General features: G+C 31.5%; 1 long non-coding RNA gene across 1 annotated transcript; it reads right to left on the bottom strand.

Annotated features, from left to right (window-relative positions):
* Positions 1–2,016: 2,016 nt before the first annotated feature.
* Positions 2,017–5,150, bottom strand: LOC143249964 (uncharacterized). Its single transcript, XR_013028063.1, has 3 exons — positions 3,622–5,150; positions 2,269–2,825; positions 2,017–2,124 (listed from the first exon to the last, which is right to left on the bottom strand). It is a non-coding gene; the product is annotated as an uncharacterized LOC143249964 (long non-coding RNA).
* Positions 5,151–14,924: the final 9,774 nt, after the last annotated feature.

Below are 14,924 nucleotides of genomic sequence, written 5' to 3'. Positions count from 1 at the left end.
TTGATTTTTGACCAGTCAAAACATTACTACTCTTGTTCCAGCTAAAGTGAAAAACTGGTTAACCTATTAAGTACCGTAATAAGAGAAGCTGTCAGAAGGTGCCATTACATTCACTGATGACTACAACAAAGTTAAATTAAAATAAAATTAGAATATAAACAGTTAAGATGATTGTGTGTAAAATAAAAATAATACTATTCTTCTATTTAGCTTCTATATTTCTAATATACTGTATTAATTACAAACATCGGGCTTTACAACAAAGCCAGAATTCCTGAATCCAAACAGTGTTACTTAAAATAGTATTTATTTTAGTCTATAATACAAGTCTTAAAATAATATTTAATGACCATAAGTTACAATGAATTACTGACAATAATGAATCACTCATTGTTTTTCTTGTGTCATCAGAACACAAATCCCTGCTTTGTTTTCCAGTAGAAACTCATTTATTATATAATGTCTTACTTTCCCTTCTGTGTCAGAGCATATACTTACCTCATAAAAGTTCATTGAACTAAATGTTAATAGTGCTACCTGATTTCCAAAGAAACTGTTTGATGTCATCATTAGTTTGGCTTGAGTGTGATTTGACTGTACCAATGGAGAACCCAGTAGGTACAGTCTAAATTTCTGATGTCTCCCAGAAATCTAGGTTTCATATACTTATATTTAGCTACAATTTAAATTGCCATGACAATATTAGTATGTTCATTGTTCTTTTATTAAGTGAATAATAAGGATTTTAGCTTTAGGTGATAGATATACAAAGGTGTGTATGTATAACATCTGAGTATACTAAGTTGCAAAGTTAAAACTGGAAAGAGATTTGCTAACGTGATCCTCTGTAGGTTAAAAAAAATCTATATATAATAAAAAGCTTTGAAAATCTAAATATTACATTCTCATAGTACTTATTTTTTTACATATATAAAGTTTATTATTGTTATTCCTGGAGATTTTTCCATAAAAATTAATAAACATATTTCTTTCTGGGAAACATCAGATGCTGGATGGTCATTCAGAAAGAAAGACTTGAAGAAATTGAGATGAACCAAGGCATAGAGTGGCAACAGTTTAATAAGTTAAAACAAAGACCCCATTCACCTTAGATGTTGTTTTTGACAGTTTAATAAAGATATATTTGTAAACAAACTAACAGATACACAGACACACAAGATACTGGGACCTTACTCTATGCCTTATACATATTCCAACAAAGACAGAACAAACTGGAGTTGAGAATACACTTTAAGTAAGAATGCTGAAGTACAATGTTTGTTATTTCACTTACTGCTTATGCATTTGTTAATGTTTTAAATGTTTTATGAAAAATTCAGGGTAACAAACTTCCACCAATCCCTTATTTGTATGTTAGTTGTAGATTACTTTAGCAGGTTCATTTCAAGAAATATTGTAAACAATCAATAAGCTTGGAAAATTAATGTCACTTATGTTACTTAATGTCCATTTTGCTATTAATCAGCAAATGGTTCATTTATTCAAAGCAAATTATCTCCAAATCTTATTTCCTTGTAAGGTTAAAATGCAACTTTGTTTTTGCACAACCTGAGGCTTCACTGTTTTCTTATCAAAATGGCCAGATAAAACAGAACAGTGTTTCTGTTAAAAGTGTGATAAACTAATCATTAACTAACAGTTCTTGAACATTTAACTAAATCTCAATGATTTTCAAAATCAGGTTTAAAGGATTTAAGTTTTAAAATATATTAAGTTTTCTTATTTTTATTAATCTATTAATGCATATTTATCTGAAAAAGTACATTATTTGCTTCTTTCTAATTAAAAAAATGTTAATATGTTATTGTATAATACTTTATTATAGAACATGTGTATTCAAAATGTAATTTTCTGCATGATATATGTTTTGGCTCTGAAAGAGAAATGAAAATTTAGCCTTGAGAGAAATGTATATAAGACTGATATCAATGGAAAGAACAAATGATTTTACTGTCAACACCAGCCATTCTGTATCTCTATCAACCAGGCAACTTACCTAAGCTTGTTTATACCACAGGTTAATATTCTTCCTCTGTGCCTTGGTGAAATGGTCCCAGACTTTTTGGTGATTGGCTGTCGTGAATACCTTCTCTATCTGATTGACTTTGAAGATAGGGAGATAATTAAAGGATGACTGGTAAACTCAAACTTCACAGGAAAAAGCTATGCATCATAGCTTGACTTGACAATCACTCTCATTCAGTTTGTTAATTATACCACAGAGTATTTAAGAAAGTTACTTCTTACCGTTACTTGCTGAAGTGATGATTAAGTCAGAAACCCAATCGAAGAACATTACTGGACGATACTGTTTCAATCAGGACACTTTTCTGTATCATGACGATATATTCCTAACCTGGAAGCAACTTTATTGACTCTAATAACATATTCATTGCTAAGTATTCTCCTGTTTTATCCACCTTGATAAAATAAACCTACCTCCAAATATCTGTACCTCATGTTATGTGTGTTTAACACACTTGTTCATGAGAAACATAACCTCCATTGTAACTCAAAATATAAAAAAATTAATATCAAAACATCTTTTGTATATCATGATGATACAATAACCATTACGTATTACATTCCAGCAGACATACTTCTAGTATTGACATGATATTTCTAACTGATATAGATGAGTTATTCTAATAAACATGTTCTGCGATCATATTAACAATACTTTCTACTGGACTTGCATACCTTTCTGACAAACATTTTATGGTCAGATTCCTCTCTAACTATTTTTGTAAAAATGCACATAACTTGAAATTTTCACCAGCCACTCTGATGACATACTTCAGGATCTAGAGTGATAAGAAGTGATATCATCTAAAGTGATAAGAATAATGTTGTACTTCAAATTTATCCTCATAAGTTTAAATGTACACACATTTATTAACATGTATGTAGGAAGGCTTTGGCAATCTCAAGTGTAGAACACAATTTTGTGTATTCTAACAAAGTAATATCTATGGAGTAATTTTAACATTTGTTTTATGTTTATGTACCATTTCTTTCAAGAAGTATATCTTTTTTATTCAGTCTTCTGAATTACTTAAAGTTTAAAATTAATATATAAATTTAAATATAGATTTCATCTCGTTGTGTATAAATGTTGTCATTTTCAGCACTTTGGATTAACATTATATTTACTGCCGTTTAACTATTTAAATGTGTTTGATTGGTTTGGTTTGTTTTGTATTTCGCGGGAAACCACATCAGGGCTATCTGCGCCAGCCTTCCCCAATTTATCAGTGAAAGAGTAGAGGTAAGGTAGCTAGTCTTCACCATTTCTTGGGCTACTCTTTTACCAACGAATAGTGGGATTGACCGTCTCATAATAACATCCCCACATCTGAAAGGGCGAGCATGTTTGGTGCGATCGGGATTCGAACTCGCGATCCTCAAATTACAAGTCACGCTAAACACACTTAGCTATGTTGGGCCCAACATCCTAAGAATGTCTACAGTTATGCCTCCTTTAATTCCACATTAAGGAATTGTGATGCAGCCAATTTAATAGGCTTATGTAAAGCATGTTTTATTGTTTGTTTTGAAATTCGTACAAAATTACTCGATGGCTATCTGCGCTAGCCTTACCTAATTTAACAGTGCAAGACTAGAGGAAAGGCAGCTAGTCATCACCACCCACCGCCAACTCTTGGGCTACTCTTTTTACCAACAAATAGTGAGATTGATCATCAGATTATAGTACACCCATGTCTGAAATGGCGAGCATGCTTGGTGTGACGAGGATTCTAACCCACGACCCTAAGATTACGAGTCGAGTGCCTTAACCACCTGGCCATGCCGGGCTATGTTTTGTTGTTGTGACTTTAATTATTGTTAAATTATTTTTGTCAAAGAAAAATTCTGTCAAGAAATTTACAAAAACTACGGAAGACAAATTTTCGTCAGCGTCTGTGTCTATGTTCGCAACTATTATATATATTTTCATATATAATTATCATTTTTCTTCCAATAATTTATAGACTTAATCTTTAAAAGATAAACTATTATATGGGATATCTGAGAGTTATTTTCCACATAAACAGAGCTTTTCCCAAGGGATTTTCAACCATACAATTATATTTTTACTTCATTTTTTTACTTTATTTTATCATCAAATACATGATTACTCATTGCACCTAATTTCTTCGGGCCCAGTAACAAATAATTCGTAAAGTGAAGAATATTCTTGTAAATACATTCATTTATCACATGAACTTATTTATATACGTGAATTTTTAACTGCTCAAATATTTTTATAGGTATACAATCTATGATTAATTGCACACTAAGAAAATCCCTTCATATAAAGCTTTAAGGAAATTTCATGTGACATTTAATGCTAGTTGTATTTGTGTTTTTGGTGTTACACGTGTTTCCTCTATTCTCATATATAACCAAATGAACGTATGGTTATTTTAAAGAGAAATTTGAAGTTTTAGCAATTGTCATAGGAAACTATCAAGAGCACATTTGGATATCTTCGAGAGGTTATCTTAAGCATTATAACCCTGCTATTAATAAGAAATATCAGGTGTACAACATATCTTCTCTGGCACAAGTACCAATAACGTGTCATTTTGTATGTTTTATTTTACACCACTATAATATTAACGTGACGTAGACAAAGAAATTTGTGTTTCTTTTTTTATATCTGATTCAAATACATTGTTCAGGGGTATTTTGAAGACAGCGTTCCACTAAATGTGTAGACAAACGTAGAAAGCAAATAACTCCAGATGAACTATAGAGACGGAATACATACACTGATTGTGCTAGTAAGACAGATACGATAAACAAAAGCAATGATCAATAGTATTATAGTATTCGGAAAAATGGAGAAGAAGAGGGCGTAATAAAGATAGGACAGACATACATGCTGGCAGACGGACAAACAGAAAGACTAACAAAGTAGGTGAGCAAAATACTCCAAACAGTTAACTAATAACATACAAACGTTAGAAATTACTAAATAAATTATTTGATAATACAGTAAGTCCTGTCTAAGACGGAAATATCAAAAGTTTGCAGCATTATCTTGAGATTTCCCTTATAAAAAGCACTCTATATGGTACAACCTGTATGAAGCAAACGGAAACAATCTTTCATCTACCTCATCTATCAACAAGTAGGATTTGAACCTGAGTAAGGCGGAAAAAAATATTATTTAATTAATAATTTCTTTTAATATTACTAAATTCTTTTTTTAATTAATAGTTTTTTTTTAAATATTAATAGATTCTCGGAAATTTCGTTAGAGTAAGTAGTGGTTAAATATTTTCTGTTCTTTTTGTTGCCGTCATTGTTACAAATGTCGCTATTCAAAAGAACGATTGACTGTACTTTCGGTCGCATTTGCTATAGAAACCACGGGTAATAAGCTTGTTTGTTTGTTTTGGAATTTCGCACAAAGCTACTCGAGGGCTATCTGTGCTAGCCGTCCCTAATTTAGTAGTGTAAGACTAGAGGGAAGGTAGCTAGTCATCACCACCCACCGCCAACTCTTGGGCTACTCTTTTACCAACGAATAATGGGATTGACCATCACATTATACACCCCCACGGCTGGGAGGGTGAGCATGTTTAGCGCGACGCGGGCACGAACCCGCGACCCTCGGATTACGAGTCGCACGCCTTATGCGCTTCGCCATGCCAGGCCGAGTAATAAGCAAAAGAGAAAATTTGCGCTGTCTCAAAAATTTAAGAAAGAATCAACTTCCTGTCGAATAGAGAGCAAAAAACAAGTGTTAATGACAAGTGCTATGTTCGAGGAATTTTTTGAACATATTAAATCAAAGAATGGAACAAGAAAATATGAGCATTCTACTTTTCCTAGATGATGCAACTTGTCACCGAAAAGTTCAACTTTGAAATGTTCGTTTTATCTTTCTACCTCCATGTCCAACATCAGTTCTACAGTCACTAGATAATTGAATTATACAGTGTATAAAATTGAAATACAGAAAACTGATTCTTCAGTATAGTATTGCAAACATGGACAACTGTACAAGAATATATGAAATGACCATGAAAATTTACGTGTTAGAAGCAATTTCATTTTTAAGTCATTCAATCAAATGCGTAATAAAGTGCTTTTGAAAATGTGAATTTATTCTTGATAATGGCGGAGACTGTGGAGAGTGTTTGTTACGACGATTCTAGTGAAATCCATACTCTTATTAAGAAGATTAATGTAAATGATTCTGTGAACGCGGAAAGTTTTGAGAACGTTGACAAGAGTGTTTTAACAGAAACTGATGAAATTTATTTGAAATATATAATAGAATCGCAAGAGATTCAGAAGATGAAAAGAAAGTGAGGAAATATAAATTCCTACTTCACCACAAGTGTTAAGTTTCATTAACGCTATCAGATTGTATGCAAAAATAGAGGGGTAGAATTAACTTCATGAATCGGCCGTAGAACTGGAGTTCTCTTTTAACCGCATGAGAAAGCCCATTAAAAAAACGAAACAGTTAAAATTGCACGCTTTATTCAAATAAATTTGATTGAGATTTCGTGTACTTGTGTATATTTTGAATGTATATTTTTGTTCATATTCTAATAAATACAGCAGAAACAGTACAACAACTTTATTCACAAACGTCTTACTTCCCTTGAGTCAAAAAAGTATGACGATCAGCTCAAAAAATACATATTATTAACGAAATGTATGTTAACTGTCCAAGCCAGAAATTCACCAGGTCCTGTGAGATTCCGTCTTAGACAGGTTTCACTGTACTATGACGAACAACTTGGAAACCGTGAGAAATTAGGAACTCGAAAACAGGCTTACCAATGACGAATGGGCGAATAGGTCTGATATAGTTGGGGCATGTATGTAGATTAGTTTGCTGAACGAACAGGTCTGGTAAAGTTGAGACATCTGGATTAGTTTATAACGGGTCTGGTAAAGTTGAGATATGCAGATTAGTTTACTGGTAAACACGAATTAGCACGGAACAGCAGGCTAGCTGACTGAAAACAAAAAACGAACGATTAAAAAGTGCAGATCAAAGTTTTCAAACACATACACACACACCAGATGTACTTCAAAAGGTTCCCTGAAAGTGTTTCAATTCAAGAATAAATAAAATCTTAATTAAGGATAATAAATATTTTAAATTATTGTTTTTCATGTTCATATTTCAGATTGTGTGGTAGTCTTTAGAGTGCATAATCCTTCTCGTGATTCACGCCATGCGCACGTTTTACTAACGTCACGACTGTACAAAATTGCAACATTAAGTATCCCTTATGCAACTTCATCTCAGTGTCTACTGACAGGCAGTAATATACTGTATAGGAACGAGAGTAGCTAAAATAGATGGCACCACTAGGTGGCCATGCAAAAAGCAGAATATAAATACATCGGTAATTCACAAACTTGTATATATATAAGTGTGTGTATGACTGTTTTCAAGATAAAGAGAAAAATAACAAAACAACCTATTTCGATTTACTTGTGTTGAGATTTGAAAGTCACTGACGCTGACTGACATGTATGTCGTTAAACTTCACTGCAAGATGTTATACGTAACAATGACTACTACAAACACTAACTTGATGAGGGCAAATTGAAAATGTTAAGAATATTTTAAGATGGTTTTTACTATTGCTTAAATACCCCATTTTTATCCATAAGTCCTATGTATAGCATTATTCAACTACAAAGATTAAAAATACGATATAGCTTGTCCTTAATCTGATCTCAAGGTTTTTCTGTTCGTAAGAACTTTATATAAAAGCCTACAGCAATATGCATGTACGAATATGTTACACGAACTGATGGGCAATAACGATGGTATGAATTCTTGTGAAAATGTAAACGAAAAACAGTAGATCAAAATTCCGCTCAGTTGGGCGCAGATAGTCCTCGTGTAGCTCTGCGCGAAACTGCAACCAAACCGCTCACAAAAAAAAAATAACGTTTAAAACTTGAAAGAAGGAAGTGTTTTACCCACACTGTCCGACCTCGCTTTGTGTAACCTACAGAACAGCTGGAGGTCAAAACCATCTGTATAAAAAAAACAAGTTGTGATCTATATAACACTCTTTGAATTATCCCATTCTCCTCATCTTCAGTCGATTCAAACGGTCTTTTTTTGAACACTATATTCACCGGAATACAACACTAGATTTCTGTGTTAAGTTACTTAACTTTGTAATAAAAAGAATAATAAGTTATTGTATATCGTTCTGCATCTATATAAACTGAAGAGGGATGAATTTCTCGAATATTTTCTGTCAGTACTCAGTATGTCTGCGTTACGTTTCACCCCACTGTAAATTTCAAATCTATTTTATAGTTTAACAACGTAGCATGGTAAAAACTGCGTTCTACCCTATGTTCTTGATATTTATAATTTGGTACAGATACGTTTTATCCGGTATTTAGTATTGCCTCTAATAATTTGACGATATATATTTAACAGCAGGTACCGGCCAAAATCCATCCCTCATTACAATGTATAGTATATAAATATATTTTGTGCACGAATTGTTTTCTGAACATATTTCATGAATTACATCAGCCACTAATTCTTAACAGATGAACACATTATACACACGCTAAGTGAAGCAAGGAATAATAAAAATATAGAAATGCACTCATACTTTACAATAGTGTGTATTATATAAATTAAAAAAATATTGGAAATGGAGAAAAAATAATTTTTCACTTAAATTGAATGAAAATTAAGTGGGGGCAATGATTCTCATTTCTTCTGACAACAGAATTCAAACATAAAATTGAATAATTCTCCTATTTCCGCCATTTTTCCCTTCATACACAAATATATTTTTTTAGATTGTCCGGCCTAAAATTACACTTACAAACTGTTATAATTATTTATTGATTAATTATATTATAAATGTGAAATAACCCACGAACATTACATCACGAAATGTAAAATGTATACTTTACTACCTATTTGATATATTTATTTTGCTACAAATATATCGTAATCATTGCATTTCAAAAGTATGAAATGCCTTTATTAACTGATACCTGCTGTTCATCCAAGGAAGTATGTTTAAAATTTTAAACTGTTCAATATTTCACAAGTAAGCAGTAAAATTTCATGAGCGATCACGACTTGTAATAAAACAAGCTTTTATTAATGTGTTAACAAATATATATATACATTTTTCTTTTACGGTATATGGAATACACACAGCGCGTTTCTAATCTGCGAATTATTTTCTGCTTTAAATAAATGTTACTTTTTAAACATTCACCAGAAGAATGTTAAAATGTTATGAATTTAAGTTTTAATTAAATTTCGACTTTTCCTGCTTTAACTCATTTAAATAGATTAATTTTCAAATTTTATTAATTTTTTTGTTAATTGTTTTTATGTTGTATTAATTAGCATATGAAGACTTTCGATACATCGTCCTCTACACTTGTGTCTCCACAACAGGCTGTTGCCGTCCATTCTACGAACTTTTATCATGAATACTCAGCCTAAATAATCTATCAAAGGAAAGCTTATTTTCACTTTGGGGAGGTAAATGCAGACGATTAGTTTGTTTTGAATTTCACGCAAAGTTACATGAGGGCTATCTGCACTAGCCGTCTTTAATTTAGCAGTGTAAGAATAGAGGAAAGGCAGCTAGTTATCACCACCCACCGCCAACTCTTGGGATACTCTTTTACCAAGGAATAGTGGGACTGATCATTACATTATAAAGTCCACACGGCTGAAAGGGCGAGCATGTTTGGTGTGATGGGGATTCGAACCCGCAACACACAGATTACGAGTCGAGTGCCTCATCCATCTGGCCATGCCAGGCCAAAAAAAAAAAAAAAGGATAGGGCGTTTAATGTTCACTAGCTTAGCTATTAAAACAACATACAAGCTCAGCACACAAAAAAGGCAGTTGGGCTCTCCAGAAATAGTACAGGGGTCAGTTCACAGATTGGCCCCCTTTTTTCCCTCCCAAGAGGTTCTAAGAATACAAGCAGGGTTTGATAAGAATCCTTTAACAGTTTGCTATGAAAAAGTATGTATGAATTACCCAACCAGATTATCACTGATGTAATTATAAAATAAATTCAAATATGCCTGTTGATAAAGACCTCACAACTGCCTTGGGAACATCATCTTCCTATAGGCTATAACATACTTTTATTTTTTCAAACAAGAACTTGAAAGCATATCCATATTGTAAGTAAACAACAGTATGCTTTATTCCAAAACTGAGGTCATGCTACAATTTATTTTGTCCTTTTAATAGACTATAACATTAACATTAATTTTTATTTCAAAAAGGAAATTTGAAAAAAAAAAGTGTATAACTAAGTTAACTATCACGTTAAAGAAATACAGTAGCATGCATGTGATTGCTGGAAGATCTGAAACTCAGTACTGAAATCAAACTTGTCTGATGACGTTTTTCTTTTTGAAATGGACATTAACCAAATAAGTACTGCTTTGGGAAATTGGTATGAACACATCCTCAAGATGGTGATTTGAAACCAAATCATTGTCGTTTTAAGGTTGGGTGTTGTTTTTATTTAAGTTATTTCAATGTTGCATTACTTTTAATTATTAAATAAATTCTGATTTCTAATTTATTAGACAGTTTAAAAAAATAATAAATTTAAGTACCTACTCTGATGGTAAAAATATGTCTACTTGATCTGTTTTGCTCAGACCATTTTAAAATTATGTCTCTGAAAGAGATGTTCTTATAAATAAAATATTTACAATTTTAAATAAAATTACTATAATCATCATAAAATACATCATTCCACAACGATTTCGAATAAAAGTTATCATTGACTGCAGATTGAAAGTTTTGATTTACAGAGTTTGAAATCTTTTGACTTGCAAGACCAATTATTTCAGAATTAATGAAATAAACTTGTACCAAATAACATTAACTACTGCTCTCAGTTGTGTTGTACCATTTTAGAAACTTATTACAACAGTACTGATACATGTAGTGTGATACATAATGTCAAATATTTGATGTATAAATTATATATGTAAAAAACAGCTGGTATGAGTAGAGAAAGCACTATGTAGAGGAGTGAACAACATTTCAACCTTCTTTGGTCATTGTCAGGTTCACAAGGAAAGAAAGAGGTGAGTGACTGATAGCTGACTACATATTTCAATGTGGTTGTGTAACTGAGTGTAAGAATGTAGAGGGCGAGCTTAGATGTTGGATTATATTTATTAATATAAGTATAAAGATGTTCCTTTGTATTGGTTGTTTTATAAGTAAGGCTTCTTTAATTTTGTATTTTTTATGTTGGTTTCTCTATTTAGTATTTGGGTGTTTTTTATGGTTATGTTGTGTTTATTTAATTTGCAGTGTTAGAAAACATGTGAAGGTGACATTTTGTGTTCTGTGAATCTGGTTTCCATTTTTCTACTTGTTTCTCCAATATAGAAGTCATGGCAGTTTTCACATTGAATTTTATAAATAATGTTGGTGTTGTGTTTGTCAGTGTAGTTTTTACATAGTATAGACCTTAGTTTTGTGCCTGGTTTTTGAATAAATTTGGTATTAACTGGAATGTCATATTTTGTCACTAGTTTTTTCCAAATGTTGGTTATTTTTCTGCTGATTTTGGGAATATATGGAATGCAGCAGTATATGGTTTTATCATTTTTAAATTGTGGGGTATATTTACTTTGGTTAGTTGATTTTGCTTTTTGTCTAGGTGTGTGTGTGTGTGTATAATGTTTTCTACGATTTGTGGAGGAAACATGTTGATGTTGATGAAGTATTGTTTTATTTTGCCTAATTCATCATTAATTTTATCTGGTTAGTACAGTTTTATGGCTGTGTTTATTTGGTTAATAAGTATATTGAGTTTTTGTTTTGTTTCATGGGCTGAGTCCCAAGGAATGTATAGGCCAGTATGGGTGATTTTTTGGTGGATTCCTGTTTTAAATTGTGTATCGGTTCTTGTAATTTTGAGGTTAAGAAATGATATTTGATTGCTTTCGTCCTATTCACATGTGAAGTTAATGTTGAGATGTATAGAGTTAATGTGACTGAAAAAATTAAGTGTGTGTTATGTAGATTTGAGTCCTGCAATTGTGTCTTTACGTATCTGTACCAGTAGAGTGGTGATGTAATGCTGTGTTAATTGCACAACTGCTTTAAAACATGAGGTCAGTTACCGGTCAGTTACCTCTTTCTTTCTTTGTGAACCTGACGTTGACTAAAGAAGGTTGAAACATTGTTCACTCCTCTATATAGTGCATTCTCTAGCCATACCGGCCATTTTTACATATATAATTTTCTCTACAAGTGGGTTCTCTCATCATCACCGATTTGATATCTAACATTAAACAGACAGTTGCATACTGACTGTCAATGAAAATCATTCTATTTTACTGGTTTTGCCAAAAAACTAAAGTTGTTGCGACATGAAAGACATTATTAAAGGATTAAAGGTTATGAAGTATATTTCAGTCAATTATTTATTGCTAAACTATCAATATAAAGGTTGTTGCTTGGAAAATAATAACTTACATTATCAAAATTCCACATATTATCTCTAATATACAAAAGAAGATTAATTCATGCCACTTATTTTGACAATACTCCATTTTAATCAATCTGCTTGTTGACCTCAAGATTCTTTCATTTAAAAACACATTACACAACTTTGATATAACCTAGGAATTAATGCTACACTTGAAAACAATGCATAAAATTCTTTTTTTATAGCTGAATGTTGAATTTTTCCATTGTCTTTAACATGTATATTACAAACACATGAACATTTAAGATAACAACTACACAGTTATCAGTTGCTATGATATGAGAAACTTGATACTTATATGTGATAAAGCACTAATTTAACTAGATAGAGAAATCTTTTAGCAGTGAACATACTGCAAAACCACTAGAAAATTTGTTTATTAAATCCTTGGTGAATGTCAAAATATGTTTTTTTTTCTTTTAAAGCATCTTCATAAAGCTAGGTAGTTAGTCTATCATCACATGTATGTACAGGTAATTTAAATGAATAAATTGTTACATGCTTTACAATCATGCATATGTATAAATTTAAAGTTTTAGATTTTACATATGTATCACCACTACAATTTGAATTTCATTCCTCATACCATACAAGGTAGAGAAAACAATTTTGCACATCTTCATATTTTTGTTTAAAGGAAACAATCATAAAAAAACATTTAAAAATAATGAGAGAATGTATCTTAAAATGGCTGGTATTGTTATTAAAACTTTTATTAAAATAGAGAATAATGTTTCAACCTTCTTAGCTATCTTCAGGTTAACAAAGAGAGTTTCCAAACGTTCAAAATAATTTATAAGGACTTTTATTCTTTCAATCAGTGTTTAGGAATTTGGCTCAACTTTCATGTTATTTGGTACTTAGAGTATAAGTAGAAAGTAAACACTGGAATATGAATCTCTTAGCATTGTATGTGGTAAATGCTATTCTTGTTGTCTTTACTAATGAATTGTCAAAGTCATTTCAACACTAATCCACAGTCTTACACACGGTATGGAATAACAGTGCACAAAACCTATATACAAATTAAAAGAAACATGCTCACAAACCGTATCTCATAAATTAACCACATGCAACAGTGAAAACAATGACCAAAACAGACACAAGAAGTTAGTTAGGCATGGCTAGAAAGTATCTTGCCCTCTCTAAAGACCTAATGACATTTATGGGTACAACAGTTTAAACATCTGTTTATTATAATCATGAAAAAAACACAAAAAAACAAAATTACTTGTTTATACTTACTGATTTATTGCACTCAGGTTCTATAACAACAGATTAAAACAATAGTTATTGAAGTGTTTGTGTATGCATTTTTAAGAAGGCAATAAATAACACTGTTTCAAAAAACTGGCCATTACAATACTTTCTCAGTGTGAATATTTTAGTTTTTTAAATAATTTATGGCTGTCCTGAAACTTCTCTGGATTTTTTAAATATCAAATTGTTTGCAAAGTCTGAATCCTAATATTAAAACAATACGTTTTAGGTGTACAAAAATGTTGATTAAAACACTTCCACATATGAAGTGATGTGAAACTAAGCTTTGTTAATGAAGTTTATTGTGTATATATAGACACATTCACACAATGTATTCATGCAGACCTTCTGTGCAATACATTCACATTAACTTATTTATAAATATCTTTAAGAACGTTACATCCATCTAATAAGTTCATGTCTTTAAGGATAGTTGATCATGTACTCAATCAGGGCTAATGCTGACACTTAAATTTTGTAATTTGCAATATTTCTTACTCTCAGCAACAGCTTCTTAATATTGACAGAACTTATTTGAATATAGATTTAGAATATTATAAACCATTTAGCTTCAGAGAATTAACTTCAGATGTTATTCATTCAGAGCAAGCAGTGATAAATAAATTAAAAACTTATAAACAAAACAATATATTGTGCAGGTACAACAATAAAATAAATTTGGTGAACCATATTTGTGTTAAGAGGATCATGTAAAATTAGTTTGTAGCCAAAATTAGTACCTTAAGGGTTTTCCAATGGAAGTTTCCTAATCTTTAACCCCTGTATACATGTAAGACATTGCATTGTTTTATGTTACAACAGAACTGCTGTATACTCTAATATTTAACTGTTGCTTTCATTATAAATATAACTAACACTCATTGTTGCACATTAAAAATCAGTCTGGTTGTGGTTAACCACAAAGCTACACAGTGGGCTATTTTTGCTCTGCCCACCAAGGTCATGTTAATAAAAATGAGATATAGGTGTAGAAGCTAGATAAAATGATAAAAACTAACACTGTGATTTTTATCCATTAATTTATCAATCACAATAAAAATTCCTGAACAAATATGATTTTGATATCTGTCAAAGCAAACCTTATGAAAACAAATCTGAGA

Source organism: Tachypleus tridentatus, chromosome 1, assembly GCF_004210375.1.
Source record: "Tachypleus tridentatus isolate NWPU-2018 chromosome 1, ASM421037v1, whole genome shotgun sequence".
In the NCBI taxonomy this organism is placed as follows: domain Eukaryota; kingdom Metazoa; phylum Arthropoda; class Merostomata; order Xiphosura; family Limulidae; genus Tachypleus; species Tachypleus tridentatus.
This window is presented reverse-complemented; position numbering and strand designations above follow the sequence as displayed.